Raw genomic sequence first — 18299 nt, 5'->3', positions numbered from 1 at the left:
TGCAAATAATTTTATTTCAAATTCGATGATTTCATCGTATTTCTTGGAAAATTTTACGTAAGAAACACTTATCACCCCGTGGTAATATGAGCCAATCTCGAGATATAGCATTTTTACGAAAATAGTTCTGAATTTCGTAATTAATTTTTCGTAAAAATGTTATATCCCAAGATTGGCCCATATTATCACGAAGTGGTAGGTGTTTCTTAAGTAAAATTTTCTGAGAAACACGATGAAACCATCAAATTTAAATTAAAATTAGCTGCATTGGCCGAAAATTTACATTAATTTTAAAATACAAAAATAATCTATCTGGCAACACTTCCGGGCAAAAACAAGATTTTTTCTGCATTCCTTGGTTTATTTTCCTCAAGATTCACCTATCACTATTTTTCGGGTGTCTTACGTCTATAAATTATAAAATAAAATAATTACAAAATTTGCAACTTTTTTCGTAAAACTGTTATATCTCGAGATTGGCTCATATTACCTCGGGATGATAGTTGTTTCTTATATGAAATTTTCCAAGGAATACGATGAAATTATCAAACTTAAAATAGAAATGGCTGCATTTGCCAAAATATGTAAATTTAGTTTTCAAATACAAAAATAATTTATCTGGCAACACTTCCGGTCAAAACTTATATTTTTTCTGGATTCCTTGGTTTATTTTCTTCAAAAATCATCTATCCGTATTTTTCGGACATCTTTCGTCTATGAATTGTAAAAAAAAAGAAAAAAGAGATTTTCGACAATAATTGCGCGACTTTGCAATTGTCCTGGAGAGCGGAGGGTATTTCAACCGACACCAAAATTGGGATTTTTCCATAGAGACAGTAGATGAATTATTTCCCCAACTTTGAACAAAATCTGTGATGGTCGTGTCCAAGTGGCATGTACACTTCGTATGGAATGACCCAAATGTTTTACTCAACTTTATTTCTTACAATTCTAACAATTCTATCACTTATTTGAAATAACTTCAGTTTTTCATCATTTGCTTTTAGGAGATTTTTCGTGGAATTCATCAAATTTATCCCATTTTTTTTTTATTGTTTGTTGGCTTTAGACTTTCCAATGACGCGCTTTCTAGCGACAATGATTTCGTTTTTTCGCCATTTTATGTCCTTAAGACGTTCTAGCTAATGGAATCAGATTTGATCTTCTCCTTTTATTTCTACCTTATCAGTCCTAAGAAACACTTTAGTGCAACTATAATTTGGATTGATGATTATTTGTTGTCCTGGCATATACTGTACATAGTTCTAAGCACTCGGAACTATTTCTAAGTGACTTAAAGCATAATTTGAAATCATTTCCTTACACCGTAACAGTGCCCCATTTGAAATTACGATTACGATTTCCAGCAATTCTCAGCTTTGTATTAAGTTCTGCCATAGGTTTATAGAGACGTAAATTAAAAATCCATAAACAAAACAGGGGACGGAAATCATTTCCAAATTTAACATAACTCGGTTAATTTTTAACGGATTTCCTTTGCACATGCAGCAATCGATTGTAAAATTAGCTACGCATCTGCCAAGGTGCCTAAAAATTGTGCTAAATATTGTACCATTGAAAATTATCGAGTCTTAATGAAACACAGTTTCTGACCAATCAGAGCTGAGTCAGAGTCAGCTTTCGGATCGAACGAATATTATTTTAAATAATAATATACAAAACGCTGTTTTTATCCAACACGAACACCTGCCGCACAGATGCAATATGCAACACGCTACAGCTTGATGTACTACTGCGTGGCTGAGAGTGCTGCTTTCTACGTCTTGCGAAACAGGGAAAATGAAATAAACGCGGACCCACTTACAACGTAGGTCTAAAATTAAAATCAACAACCAAGATGATATTATGGTTATCATGACACATTTATGCGATAACTTCTCAAGGTTATTGGACCTCCGTAGGGATGCGGTATATTTTTTCAAAACTGTTTAATATTTCCAGTTCGCTTATTTTTCGCTTACCCTGCTGCACACATTGTCCGCCTTCATGAACGTTAATGGACCTTTTTGAAAGATGTTAGTGAATGTTTTTTATTGAGTTGCATTTGTGATAAAAATACGCTTAATATACGCAGCTGAGATGTTCCTCTCAATTCGAGAATACTGAACATAAACAGCGGTATATACAAAACTAATCAATTTGCAATCAAAAATAGGCATGTTCTACTGGAAATACTGCATTCGTTTCAGGAAAATTCAGCGGTAGTGTGATATTCCTCACAATTCAATAGTACTGAACATAAACAGCAGTATATACAAAACTTATCCAATTTCAATCAAAAGTTTGGCGTGTTCTGCTGGAAAAGCTGAAAGAATCGAGCCTCAAAGAATTCATTACACCTTATTTAACATTTTGCAACTCCTTAACAAAGAAGATTAAGCCAACTTTACAATAGCATTTTAGAACTTGATTCTCATATCTGCCATCAGTCAGCACGAATAGAACTATGCTTCTCCCCAGCCGCACAGCTACAACATGAAACACGCAACAGCGTAATAAACTATTGCGTAGCTGAGAGTACGGCTTCTACGTCTTGCGAAACTGGGGAAATGACACAAGCTGAAAAAAGGGAGAGCCACTTACAACATGGAACCAAAATAAATATCGCGAACAGAAAGCGAGCTCGTGGTTGTTCATCCGCTGCTTTTCCAATTGATTTTTAATTAATTTTTCCACTGATTTGGAAATCCATTCTGTGGTAGTTATATAATATACATTTTAAGAGAGCTTGACGTTAAACTACGTTGTCCAACGGTATGAACTTTTATAATCAACAGCTTACAACCCTACTGAATTAAGATGTAGTCCTACATCAGTTCAGCAGTTTGCTTCAAATTTGTTACTTGCGATCAGTCTCGAATTCAATGATGTTCAATTAAAAGAAGTAATGTAATGAACAGTTTTATTTAGTTCTACATCAAACTTGTGGTCATGGTTTTGCACACAATCCTTCTATTTACCTACTATTTAGAAATTTTCGAACTGTCATGGGAGTATTGGATAATTCTCTTCTTCCGTCTTTGGAAGTGTTTAAATAAAAAGTTTTCGAAGTTAATACAACTTTTTCCAATTTCAATTTTCAATTTTCAAGATTCATTGTTCTTTTCATTTGAAAAATATATTATTAAACACCAGGTTCAAAAGGTTAATGAATAAAATTTTTTTCAGTTTTCTATTCAGCTATTGTTTGCAATTTGCAAACTTTGTTCAAATTTTACAAAAAGTCTTTCTCTAAATTATTGGTTCCTGTAATGCAAACAAAGTATGTAATTTCAGCATTTTCATTGACTTATCATTTGAGTACTTGAAAGGAGGTGACTTTTTTTTGACAAACTTGTGAATCGAATTAAAATATTAATTACTTCAGTTCCAATGACACAATCACATTGCCAGAACTCAAAATATCGCGAAATCAATGACAAGTATTTTTTTCTTTTTATTGAGATGTGAAGAACTACTGAACACATATTTAATTATTTAAGTTGTTGTGTATTCTATGGAATTTTCTAATAAACATTGTTTTTTTTTTATTACCGGCCAAGCTCAGTTCCATTTCGGCGCTTCGTTCAGTCCGTGGAAACAAACCCAGTACGGAAACGCAACTAGACATTTGGTAGTAAAAAATAACATGTAAATTAGTACCTAACCTGCCAAGAAACTGTATAAAATAGAGTAATTGTTTAAATGTTAAGAAAATCATAAAAAAAACTATCCTAAATATTATTGTTGAATTTGATTATGATGTGTAGAATAGGGTAGAGTCCAGAAATGAGTAAAAAAAATGTGCAATTTAGGTTCCAATAAAAAAATAACAATCAAAACACATGTGCAATCAATCAGCAGCCAAACTCATTCAACTAGCCATCTACAGGCGCAATACAAAACAAACTGTTTCATCTTCGTACTTTCAAAGCAAAAGAAAAACTATTTTTCATCGGACTGCAGCTCCCGTAGCTCAGCCAACACACTGTTAATCCAGAGTACAAATTTTTACACTCTTAGTACATCCTCTGCATAAAAATAAAATACTAACCCTCGAAGGGATACGAAACATGTCACACTATATAGGAGATAGAATCGATGCAACAGAGAAACATTACTACCTCAAAGTAAACTTGAAATTCGTGAAAACCAAAATCGAAACATAAGAGAAAAAAAACAACAACCAGAAAGCTATCACAATCCGCGAGACTGAAAACACTTGATGTTTTGCACACAAAACGAAACCCTACTAGAAGTACATAGGATAAGTCCCGCTGAGCCAAGAGAACAATCCGAGCTGATACATAGGGATAGTGGAGGAAAGCGAAATCTAGACTAATTCAATTAGACCAGTAGCAACGGAAAATCGCCAACCACAACCTAAGAAGGACAACCACATATAAAATAAAAAGCAAAAGAAACATATAAAAATATATCTTGTTACCTGAGACGAATTTATCCTTCCATTACTCAACATGATGATTGGCGATGGTTCCGAACAGTTGCTGGCGTGTCTAGAGGCGCTCATTTCGCGAGCCGATCGATGATTCACTAAAAAATGGTTTTGAACATGTTGAACAATATATAAGTGCGCCTGATCATCCCAAGCGAAGCGAAGTTTGTTCACCAAGGGCTTCATCACCACACCGTAACCATTGTCCTGCCCAAGTGGCGACTCGCTATCGAGCGGTGAAACCTTACCGGAGCCAGCCAAGCGCTCAAGCAACGCGGAAAAACAAAACTGCGCACATGACGGCCAAGCGCAGCGGCCATTTAATTTTAATGATACGCTTTCCAAGGGTTTCCTCCGTTGCTCGCCTTTCGAGTTTGTTTTTATCCTTTCACCCCCTTTTGCGCGATTTGCGCGAGGGAGCAACAGCAACAGCGCCTGCTTTGTTTACATTCCGCTACGAACACCAACGAACGCGGTGCGCTCACGGTTGTCCGACCGAACACGGAGCGGGAAATGAGGAAGACAAAAAACAAAAGACAGAAGGCAAAGCACTCCCGGCGTTAATGAGATTAATGTATTCGGGTAAACAAACATAACCCACACTTAGACACACACTCAGGCTACCCCCTTCTCTTGGGTTGCGGAAAACGAACCACTCGAGCGTGGAAAGCACCGCACAACCCACCATCGCGCGCGTTCGCAACACCAGCTTAGTTGTTTTAGTTGATTACTCTCCTCCACACAATCTGCACTGACGTGCCCACAAACACACTAACAGACAGATCATAGGAATCGCAATACTCGCATTGATTGTTATATAGACTATGAAGAAAAGCCCCCCACCGGGAGAGTAAGCTCGAGAGCGCGAAAACTCTTTCGCTCGGGGCTCTTCCGTGACGAGAGGACGCGCATTTGTTATCGCTTTTATTATTGTTGCTTTCGCTAATGTTAGATATCCTGCTTCCTCGCCCTCACCCTCTTTCACCACCCTTGGCTACCCACAGGCTACTTTGATCGCTTCCAGACAAACTTCTTTTCATTACCGTCAGCACGTGGTGTCGGTCGGCCGCACCGACAACCAATCGCCGCCTGTCCCCCCTTTGAAACATGTTTTTGCCACTTTCTTCACCAGTGTTCGTAAGCGCGCTCATGTGCACCCCGATCACGTAGTCGCTAATGAAAAATAAATACAGACTCACTCATTCACACATACAGGTCCAGGCTTGCTTCGCACACTTTTACGCGAATAGTATATGCAAATGAGACCGAACGTAGCGGCTGCTGCTGCCTCGGCTACGGAGGGAAACGGGGGAAGCCCGCCAAGAAAGAGTTTTCCGCAAAGTTTTTCCCGGTCCGTTTTTTTTTTTCATTTACTGTTCAACACAGGGAGGCTCTCTCAAGGTTTAAAATCTTCAGAGAAATTTATCTGCCCGGTGAAGAAAATTGAAACACAGCTACAACAGGAGCACAGGCAATGAGGGGCTTAAGATGCGGCACGTGCTTTTGGCGTACACCAGTATAGGTGCTTGCAAAGGAAATCAATCCTGAGCAGTCATTACGGCGAAAGTAGAAGAAACGGAGTAAACGGACAGCAGCAGAAGCACTGAAAACGCGGGAGGAAAATCGATAATTGATTGAATATATCACTATATACATAAGAAAGAAAGAAAGAAAAAAACACAGATTATCCGTTAATGTTGAGCCGTGCGGGAGGGACGAAAGAGGGAACTAATTAAATAAATTTGAATTTCAATCCATTCAACGTGTACATAGATAGGGACGCAGGGGAACGGACGAGGTCGAGTTTTCGAACAAGTTGAGTATGTCGAGCGAAAAAAAAACAATTAGGTGTAATATTTATTGTTCTAGCTCTTCGTTCGTTAAGTGGAAAACTCTCCCATGTCCAGTAACCAAAGCAGTAAATCGGACGGTAAAGATTTTTTCCGAATGAGAGAATGGATCGAAATAGTCAAACTGACCTTTAATTAGATGTAACTCGATTCCAGCTGGAAGGGGCAAATATGACAAAAGTAATGTTCTTGATATAATATTAATAAAAGAAAAGAAAAATATCTCGAGAATCGGAGGAATTATTGTACTATTATACTCTAATGTACTTGATTAGTGTAGTTTGTAATTTACTCAACTTAAATGAGAAGGAACATATAGACAAAAATCAAACGATTATTATTAAAATAAAAAGAAAAATAAATGCAAAAGTTAAAAAAATGTTTGTTTTGTTCAATTACATGAATGATGACAAGCAATGAATAACAATGGTTAACACAGGATTTGTCCTAAGACTCTAACTTGAAAAATATAAAAGCTTTTAGTTTTTTAACCAAACCATTTCTGTAAATTTGAATGTCCTTGCATTTTTTTCAGCTTGAGCATGTGTAGACAACTGGTCGACTAAAGCGCTGTTCGACCAAGAGCTAAAACTGGAAAAAATGAAAGGTCATAGCTTTGAGACCATTCCTGTGAATTTTGATGCTTCTAGCCAAGGTGGAAGTGCATAAAGCCTTCAGAGACTTAAATAAAGTTTTTTCGTAAGTGTAGAACGTAGAAACGACGAACCCGGCAAGTAATAACTTTGTTTTTGACGCACTTCCGAGCTTGCAAGGAGCCCCTATATTCACATGAACGGTAAAAAAGCTATAAGCTCTTATTTTTTTACAGCTTGAGCTTCAGGGCAAATATTTTTTCAGTGTTATTCTGTTAGAATCGCTGACCCTGTTAAAACTGTTATAGTCGTTAACTGTCTTTTACATTCAAACTACAATTGTTTTGTTGAAGTCATGTCGATATCTTTTGTAAATTTATTTTCAAAACCCAGAATCTCAAACACCGAGTACTAAAACATGAAATGAACATAAGGAATTTATCCTTCTAGATTCGAAACACGAAACGGAACATCTTAAACTCAAGATTCGAACACGAAATTCAATTTAAAAAATGAAAATAAAAGAACTGAAAACCGAAATAAGACATCGAGATTTAGAATCAAAATATCAGACATCAGAAATTGAAACTTTAAAATCTCAGCTCTTAAATCCAAAAGTAAAAGTCGTAAAATCTAGAAAGAAACGAGTGACAACTAAAAATTTTGAATATTTTTCTTATGCTGTCAAAAAAAATTAGATGTACTAGAACAGAAACTGATTTACACTGGGGTCTTTTTATGCGGTTTTTTATACGCGACTTTTTTTACGCGTTTTTTTACAATAACGCGGATAATTTTTACGCGTTTTTTTTTAATTAATGCGGATTATTTTCACGCGATTTGGAAGATTATTTTTACGCGATATTAAATAAGTTTAGTATAAGTAAAACCAATAAAGTGAAAATCAATCGTATGGTTCATGGCAATAAGATATTTTGTTTTATTAATCTAAATAATGCATATTTTTAATATATTATTTTCAAAAAATAGCCAATTTCCGTTGATTCTGGAACAAGGAACACAACTTCATTGATAATTGTATAACGATACGAGTCAGGGTCGTTGCGATTAGCTTCCGATTAAGGAACGAAAGCTTAAACATGTGGCAAAATTATTATAAAAAGTTATTGTCATGTTCTTCAATGAATTTTCATTTTCGAAGCACTATAAACACATTTTGTGTGTTTCGTTACCATTTTTTAATCATTGTTTAAGTTTATATTTACTTTGTTTATTTTATTATACTTCTTAATTGATAGCCAAATAACTAGACTTGCACTATGATTTAGACCACACCTTTTTGTTCACAATTCTGTAGCGGATCTTCCACTATCTTCCAGGCGGATTACTGTTGATGTTTGCAGGAAACTGTATGGGTCATTCCATACGAAATGACCACGAAAAAGCACAAACTTGGACACGACCATCACAGATTTTGCTCAAACTTGGGAGAATTATTCATCTACTGTCACTTTGGAAAAATCCCAAATTTGGTGTCGTTTGGAATACCCCCCGCTCTGTGGGATTGTTCAAGATGTCCGAAAATATTGATAGATGATTTTTGAAGAAAATAAATCAAGGCATCCAGAAAAAATATAAGTTTTGACCGGAAGTGTTGCCAAATAAATTACTTTTGTATTTGAAAACTAAATTTACATTTTTCGGCAAATGCAGTCATTTGTATTTTAAATTTGATAATTTCATCGTGTTCCTTGCAAAATTTGACATAAGAAACAACTATCATCCCGAGGTAATACGAGCCAATCTCGAGATATAACATTTTTTGCGAAAATAGTTCTGAATTTCGTAATTATTTTATTTTATAATTTATAGACGTAAGACACCCGAAAAATAGTGGTAGGTGAATGTTGAAGAAAATAAACCAAGGAATTCAGAAAAAATATTGATTTTGGCCGGAAGTGTTGCCAAATAGATTATTTTTGTATTTTAAAATTAAATTTGCATTTTTCGGCAAATGCAGCTAATTTTATTCTAAATTTGATAGTTTCATCGTATTTCTCGGAAAATTTTACGTAAGAAGCACTCACCACCCGGTAGCAATAAGAACCGATCTCGAGATACAACATTTTTACGAAAAATTAATTACGAAATTCAAAACTATTTTCGTAAAAATGCTATATCTCTAGATTGGCTCATATTACCACGGGGTGATAGGTGTTTCTTACGTGAAATTTTTCAAGAAATACGATAAAACCATCAAATTTAAAATAAAATTAGCTGCATTTGCCGAAAAATTCAAATTTAATTTTAAAATACAAAAATAATCTATTTGGTAACATTTCCGGCCAAAAACAATATTTTTTTCTGGATTCCTTGGTTTATTTTATAATCTATATGGCAACACTTACGATCAAAACTTATATTTTTTCTTGATTCCTTGGTTTATTTTCTTCAAAATTCACCTATCACTATTTTTCGGGTGTCTTACGTCCAGTGTGTCGAACAGTTGACATTTTTGCATGACACCGTATCGAAAACTACTGTTGCCTCTCTTGCAGACTGCGACAGCATCGTTCAACTGTACGCTTCTCTATTTGAGAGAATCGTGTGACTAGAAGCCAACACGAATGGTTAACGTTTCTCTTTTGTGCCGATCTCCGGCCGCTTCGATATCTCGACTGTCGCATTGTGCGAATGACAATAATTAGCAATCATGCGAATGACAATAATTAGCAATCAAGACAGTTTAGTACAATGATAAGATGGAAAATAAATAATTTCTAATAACTGCCGAAAAATATCATCAGTCGTGTACACCAGAAGATTTAAATCCCAACTTCTCAACTTTTTCATTCAAAAATAGTTCGCTGTAGCGAAAGTCTCATCCAAGTTTAGCATATTTGAGCAAAGGCAGGACAATAAAAGCATGAATCTTACAAATTCAATGAACGTCCGGACCCAAATAAAAATCGATGCTAAGTAAATTGATTCCAATTCAATTCGCAATAAATGCAATAAATAGCACAGACAGCTACAGTCAATAACACTCGAGCCAGAGATTGTCTATACAATGACAACAATATAAAGAGAAGTGAGCGACAGATTTGTTGTTCATATTGAATTCGTGACAAAAAGCAAAAGATAACAGCAGATCGTATGAAACTTCGGTAGCGACTACTGTCGCGTAGTGTTTCATTCCACAGTGGTAATTACAAAAATCTTGCTACTGTCGTGTGAATACTGTAGCGTACCAGTACATTTCCCTACCCTACTTACGTCTATAAATTGTAAAGAAAATTAATTACAAAGTTTACGACTTTTTTTGTAAAAATGTTTTATCTCGAGATTGGCTCATATTACCTCGGGATGATAGTTGTTTCTTACATAAAATTTTTCAATGAACACGATGAAATTATCTGATTGAAAATAATGTAAATTTAATTTCCAAATACAAAAATAATTTATCTAGCAACACTTCCGGTTAAAACTTATTTCTTTCTGAATTCCTTGGTATATTGTCTTCAAAAGAGACAGTAGATGAATAATTCCCCCAACTTTGAGCAAAATCTGTGATGGTCGTGACCAAGTGGCATGTACACTTCGTATGGAATGACCCAAAATTGTTGTGCAGTTCAGTTAATTTTTTTTTCCCGTCGGGATGCGGTATATTTTTCCAAATCTGTATCATATTCCCAGTTCGCTTATTTTTCGTTCTTTATCTACTCACATACTGTCTGCTTAATGAACTTGCGTGTTAACGGGAAAAAGCCGTTGTTAAAAATAGAGATTCAGTTCGAAAAAATTTAGCCGTACGGAGCACCTTCCTTTCGCACTTGCAAGCACGACGCAGACTGACTTTGGTCTCGATCACACAGGTCTATAAGAGTTATCAGCATCAGCTGACTCTTCTGTGTGTGATGAGACATTCCTTTCAGACTATAAATAACGCTTGCACAGCAGTGTGTGTAGTTAGGGATGAGCAATAGAATAAGTCGAGAGCGAAATGTGATACGATATAGATTGTGGAACAGTACCACCGTCCCCCGTAGTTTAATTGGTCAAAACACCATGCCGGAGACAGGGAGATTGCGGGTTCATGTCCCGTCGGGATGCGGTATATTTTTCCAAATCTGTATCATATTTCCAGTTCGCTTATTTTTCGTTCTTTCTCTACTCACATACTGTCTGCTTAATGAACAGTTCAGTTAAAACTGTACAATTCGCAACGCACAACGCATCCTATTTCGACGCAATTTCGAACAGCACTTTGCATGTATAAACAAAACAAAAATCACTGGCATGAAGAGAAGAGACAGAGCTTTCATATAAATATTCGCATTTCTCTCTGAACGTGTTTGTTGTTAAATGTGAGCTCCTCAAAAAAAATCCAAATTTTTATTTGTCACTCGTTAATTTAAAATAGTTTTGAATATTTCTCACCTCTTTTAAAAATTATATTTTTGGAACTGTTACATCGTTAATCCAAAACTGTTACATCGTTAATCCAAAACTTAAAGTCTCAATCTCAAACAATCACATAACATAAATCCGAAATCTGTGGTCCAGAACTCCGAGCCATTGAATTCAGAATTGAGAATGTGATTTTTTTTTAAATTTAGTATCATTATTTTGAACTGCTGAATTCTAAAAGAAGAAGACGAAACGAGCAACTCGCCTCGCCCGCAGTCACGAGCAAAATCTGGATAATCCAGAATTTGTGCAGAATGTGGAATTTGCAATTTAAAGTTTGTATCAGAAATCAAATTTGAATCTAAAGTTTGATTAAAAACCTAAATTAATCCACCTAGCGGTCAGACCCAGCCTTTCTCATTCAAACTTTTATTTGTAAAAATAGATTTGCATGAACGCTTCAATCCAATAAATGTATATTCACTCTTAAGGTTCTAGAATATTGATGTTGTAATCTATTCATATAAATATGTAGTCCGGTCTGTCTGTCTGTCTGTCTGATCCATATATGCTCGAAAACTACCAAACCGATCGACGTGAAAATTTGTATGTAGCGGTTTTTAGTGCCGATAAAGGTTACTATGATAGTTTGAGACCCCTCCCTCTTCGGGAAAGAAGGGGTCCAATACAAATGAAACATACATTTCTGCATAACTCAAGAACTAACCAAGCAAATGAAACCGAATTTGGCATGTGGATGTTTTAAAGGGTAAAAAATATGTCCATAATGGTTCGACGCCCATCCCTCTCATGGAAGCACATGTGTCTGCACAAATTTCTGCACATCTCGCGAACTAATCAACTAAATGGAACCATATTTGGTGAATGTTTTGAGTGGTAACAAATGATACACAGCTGCTGAAATCGACCACAGACCCCGTTTTGGATTCTAGGTTGGCGACTTCCGGTTCCTGGGAAACAGCGGAAAATGATCGAATTACACCCAATATGTTTCTTCAACCAGAATGACGCTCAGAGGCCAGAAATTATTTTAAATACCATTTTGAAATCCAAGATGGCGACTTCCGGTTTGTGAAAAACAGCCTAAAATAACCAAATACCATCCAATATGAGTATCTCTGGAACCAGAATGATGCAATGAGCTAACAATTGACCTCATGCACCATTTTGAATCGCTAAATGGCAACTTATAGGAAACAGTCGAAAATGACCAAATAATACTCAACATGGATATTTCCGTAGTCGAGATGATGCATAGAAACCAAACATTGACCCTTGACACCATTTTGAATTTAAAGACGACCACTGTTAGTTTCTGGAAAACAACCAAAATAACTAAATACCTCCCAATATGGGTATTTCCGGTGTCAGATTGATGCCAGAAAATCTACTGAAAATGACCGACCCAATATGAATATATTCAGAATTAAGCCGATGTACAGAAGCCAAAAGTCGAGGATGTTGTCATTTCGATAAAACCAATCATTTCAAACGATTTGTAATTTGACTATGATCATATCCTATGGCTGTTTCGTCGTGCATTTGCAGACTTTAAACACATCGCAAGGAACCAATGAACTTGGAACGTTCAAATAGTACAAAACCACATTTAAATTATGTGGAGGCCACATATATCGATCAAAGCAGGTATAGTTTTAAATAGTCTTTGAATTTCTCTTCTTTCCATAACTTTTGAGCCACATATCAAATTGTTATGAAATTTGTTATTTGTAAGTTTGAGAGATGACTCGTTCGTATGACACTAGTTATGTTCAAATAAGTCATGTAATCTTTGAGATAATAGACTTTCGTTGTTTTAATAAAAATTTAATACATAACAATGGCTTAAGTTCAATTATAATCAAATGAAATGGAAACGTATAGGGCAGCCAAACTTCGAAACGACGTGTTCAATCATAATTCATCAGTTAACCCTTAACTAGCCCGCTCATCTGATATTAATATTGATCAAATCGGTTGTATAGTTTTTGAGATAATGAAGTTTCGTGATTTTCACATTTCGGTACTTTACAGACGAAGTTACAGTCCGATTACAGTAAAATTCAATAGGGTGTTACGAGGCAGCTAGATTTATTAGTTGAAACTAATTCTGTAGAAATCGGGTCAGACATCACTGAGAAAAGTGAGTGAGTTCAAGTAGTCTTCGAGTTCAAGTAGATGTTCCTCTTCATAGCTGGATTTCACATTTTTAAACATAACAGGCAAAGTAATAGTCTGATTGTAAAACAAATCAATAAGGTCTTATGGGGCAACTAGACCTTCCATTTGACACTGATTTCATTAAAATCGGTTCAGCCATCTCTGAGAAACATGAGTGATATTAAGTAGTCTTCAAAACACGTTTCTTGTCATAACTTTTGAACCACTCCAAAAGTTTCCAATTTCACCACTCCAAAAAAGTCCAATTTTCATGAAATTCAAAAGTTAAGGGTAAGGTAAAGTAAGGGTTAAGTTAAAGGTAGCCCGTTCATTTGAATCTAATTTTGTTCAAATCGGTTGTGTAGTTTTTGAGATAATGATGTTTCATGATTTTTACATTTTTAAACATAACCTCTAAACTGAAAATCCGATTACAATGAAATTTAACAGGGTCTTATGGGACAACGAGACCTTTCATTTGCAATTAATTTCATGAAAATCGGTCCAGCCATCTCTGAGAAAAGTGAGTGAGAATAAAATTCTGCACATACACACACACACATACACACACACACATACAGAAAATGCTCAGCTCGTCGAGCTGAGTCGATTGATATATGCCATTCGGCCCTTTGGAGCACTTTTATACTTTCGGTTTTGTAAGTGATTGCTATACCTTTCTAGGAGAAAGGCAAAAATAAACTCAGAAAACTGGAACTCAAAACTCCAAATCAAAAAAAGAAATTTGTAATAGAAATCCGAGACTCAATTCTTTACATCCCAACACTATGAATAAAAAAAATTTGGATTGCGAATATTGAGCTTAAGCTTGAGCTTGACGACCGCACATATCGTAGTTGCTTCTCCGTGATGGATCTGAGCTGGTGAAGTTTTACAAAGAACCACGTATATGGTTGCTTGGGATTAATTTGCCATCTTCAGTGCACAACACTACTAAAGCTTTGTATAGATCGATAGCGGCTCCGTCTACGTTCTTACAGTCCTCAGGGTAAGAAAGGTGGTGTACCATCGTTGATATCGAAGACCGAGTTTACCCCTGCATCTCCACCACTGCGACGGGAAAAAGGTTTTTGTCACCGTGGTATGTGACGGAATCGAACAACGTTGCGCGAGAAAATAAGTCATTACGACGACGAACGATAAGTATCTTTTTTGTCAAATTACGCTAAACTATCCACTAGCCGAAGCAACCAAGTGTTTATATATTTGGCTTTTACCAATCCCGAGTACCTTCGAGAAACCAAACGCACTTCAATCGCTATATTCATCGACTGGAATAAAGCTACTCCGATTTTCGACACACTAATGTAAAACCAACGTGTGAGCAATCTTCGGCTAAACAGACTGAGCGTATCCCCGCAACTGCGTCGAAACGAGCGTTTAGTATCTTTTTTGTTAAGCGTCGCGATCCTATGCGAACGACGAGCGCGAAAACCATCCACCACCCAAAGCACCAAAGTATTTGTCTATTGCTCGAATCTCGGATAACTTCGACAAGCAAACGCACCGATTGATGACGATAGTTATCGACCGAACTAAATCTAGTCCGATTTGTGACGTATTAATATAGAAGCAATTCTCGTGCCGTGTCGAATAAACTATTTAAACTAAAAAACGAATAGAAGCAACGCGTGAGCAGTCTCCGATTAAACGACCACTGTTAACCATGAAAAAATATCTATACTCCGACAACTCCGGAAAACCATAGATGAGCAGAATTCATCCGGGCCGAAGACGCGCTCACACCGAAGCATCACACACGACCGCTTTATTCCTTCCAACTGACTCAGACGCGCAAGAACTCGACGTTCACGATAATTCTCTCTTACTAGTCGACGTAAGAGTTGCTTATTAAATAAAAAAATGGCGAAGTTGCATGCATGCAAAGCCCCAGAAATGTGCTTAAACCAGGCATCTCAAGAGCACAACCTTTTTGTGTTGTCTTCTCAGAATACTATTTCTGTTACTGTTTTTTCGTGATACCAACCCGCGCTAGCAGTCGGGTAATCATATCGAGAACGTATTGGCAACAGATTAATTGGCAACAGATTAATTAGCATAAAAGGAAACGAAAAATGTACTTCGTCTGTCGATTAGGCATTATTTGAAGGATGTCTTCGGATTAGCGAATGTAGAAAAGAGGAGGAGCTGTTTTTTATACAGACGTTCGTGTCAGCACTACACAAATAGCGCATTAACAGTCAAAATCACCGGAGACATTTTTCCTCTTTTTTTTATTTGCCTATAACGAATGTTGTGTGATGGCTGTTAAAAAAACTGCTGTTAAAAAACTGTAGGAAGAATAAGCGTAAGAAGTAAAGTACAAACTGCTCGGTACCTTACCGACAAAGAACAGAAAACTCGGCTATAGGGTGGCTGCTGTGTACTGAAGGATGTGTGTGTTACATACCAAATGTTATATACAACCATATATGCCATAATCGACATAAGAATAAAATGAATGGCAAATAAAAAAACATAAGGCATAGGGAACTAGACGGCAACGTTGAAGTCGCAAAACATTTTTTCTGTCGACTGTCTTTATTTTACCAATACCACTACTGTCATAGTAAAACTCTCTCGAATGTCTAGAAAACACTGTAATTACTTGGGGATCATCCATTAATGATGTCACGCAAAATTTGGAAAAAAATTAACTCCCACCTCTTGTCACAAGCTGTCACAACTTCCTTGACCCCCCTTAATTACGTCACGTTTTTATACGCCCCTCTCTCCCTTCTTTGGTTATAATTGGCTAAAAATAAAGAAATTTGTTAAAAATACATTTTTTTCCTAAATAAGAACGATTTTCATTAAGCAGACAATGTGTGCAGCTGGTAAAGCGATAAATAAGCGAACCGGAAATATGATACAGATTTGGAAAAATATACCGCATCCCGACGGGACTTGAACCCGCAATCTCGCTGTCTCCGGCATGGTATTTTGACCAATTATACCACGGGGGACGGTGGTACATCAATCAAGGATGGTCCCTTGATACATTTTTTTACCCTGGCTCAAGCAGACTACCTATATTTTTGCTCCCGATTTTTTAAGTATCCATGCAATAAAATCGGCAAATCTACCTGTTCAAAACATATTCTCGTGGAATGTCCAAACCGCTCCTAAGAATCTATCGATATATCATATTTGTTGCAGATTTTCCTAGAAAAAATTGCTGCAGTATGTTGCTTTTGCAAAATCCCAGAAATACAGAGAAACAATTTCGCTTAGAAATAAACTTGAAAGCTTCTCCGAAAATACTATGAGCAAAATATCGCGCTTTCAGACTTAAGTTTAGCAAAATTGCTTTAAATCGCGTAAGTAAATTTGCAACAACTTCAACTTTGTGTTGCTGTAAAAAATTTATGTTGAGCTGTTCATACATTGGAGCTGATATTTATTTTTTGAGCCACCCTAATGTGTATTCAGGTAGTTATGCCTAAAACATCATATTAATTTGGCTTCGAGTTGTTAAATGTTTGGCCTTTCTGACCAGGACCTAGAGGCCCCCTCGAGTCGGGGGCCCGGGGCATTCGCCTCCTTCGCAGCCAACTGTTTTATGTACAGTACAATTAAGAGGCTAGCGCTACGACACTAACAGCCGCTCCTAAAACTCGAATCAACGAAGACTAAAACTAGAATCAACGACGACTGGCTCGTTAGAACAGCATCATATCTCGAAACCAACTGGAAGGGCTAGTCCAGGGTCGATCAAAGGATCGTTGCCTGTTTCTAAAGTTCTGTGATTTATAGTGAAAAAATCATCATTTACCATACCAATTTCATTCCGATGCATCTCATTATGATTACACAGTGCAACAATTTTTTGCCTTGGCTCCTATGTATGATTTTTTGATGAAGTTTGATGCGAAAATAAATTTCCCTGAGTTTGAACATATTTCAACTCAAGGGGCAACAATGACGCCATTTTGAATTTTTGAGAAACTGGAAATTTTTGAGGTTTTTTCGACGCCATTTTGTTTTAAGACAAAATATCAAAATTCTAAGAGTTTGTCCACATATTAGCAACCTTTCACCCATCTTTTGAAAAAAAAAAAAAACAGATTTTAAATCGGACAAAACCTGAGCTCAAAACGGTGATTCTACGAAACCGGGTTTGGCATAGTTTTAGTGTATTTCACAAAGCAAAATAATATCGATTTTTTCTGAGTATTAATGGTAATTCGCTAATACCTTAAAGTGGTAATCAAATTATATCTTATTTTGAGTAAAAAAGTCTCAGAAATCGAATGGTAGGTGTCTGATCAACGTAAAATGTCACTAGACCTTTCATTTGACACTAATTTTGTGGAAATCGGTTCAGCCATCTCTTAGAAAAGTGAGTGAGTTTATGTAGTCTTCGGAATATGTTACTTTTCAAAGCTGGATTTCACATTTTTGAATATAACAGGCAAGGTAAAAATCGGATTGCAAAACAAATCAATAAGGTCGTATGGAGCAACTATACCTTCCATATGACACTGATTTGATGGAAATCGGTCCAGCCATTTCTGAGAAACATGAGTGAGATTAAATAGTCTCCAAAACTCTTTTCTTTCCATAACGTTTAAACTACATGTCCAATCTTTATAAAATTCGAAAGTGAAGGGTTTTATAAGTAGCCTGTTCATTTAAACCCAATTTTGTTCAAATCGGTTGTATAGTTACTGAGATAATGATGTTTCGTGATTTCTACATTTTGATACAAAATCTCTAAGTTAAAAATCCGATTACAATAAAATTCAATAGGGTCTTATGGGGCAACTTGACCTTCCATTTGCAACTAATTTAATTAAATCGGTCGGTGAGATTTGGAGAGCGTTA

At 36.3% G+C, this 18299-nt stretch overlaps 1 protein-coding gene across 1 annotated transcript in view; it reads left to right on the top strand.

Annotated features, from left to right (window-relative positions):
* Positions 1-18299, top strand: part of LOC129725599 (magnetosome-associated protein MamJ-like) — a 141183-nt gene that overhangs the window by 96008 nt on the left and 26876 nt on the right. The gene's annotated exons all lie outside the window — the stretch shown is intronic.

The sequence above is a fragment of the Wyeomyia smithii genome, chromosome 2, assembly GCF_029784165.1.
Source record: "Wyeomyia smithii strain HCP4-BCI-WySm-NY-G18 chromosome 2, ASM2978416v1, whole genome shotgun sequence".
NCBI classification, from domain to species: domain Eukaryota; kingdom Metazoa; phylum Arthropoda; class Insecta; order Diptera; family Culicidae; genus Wyeomyia; species Wyeomyia smithii.
This window is presented reverse-complemented; position numbering and strand designations above follow the sequence as displayed.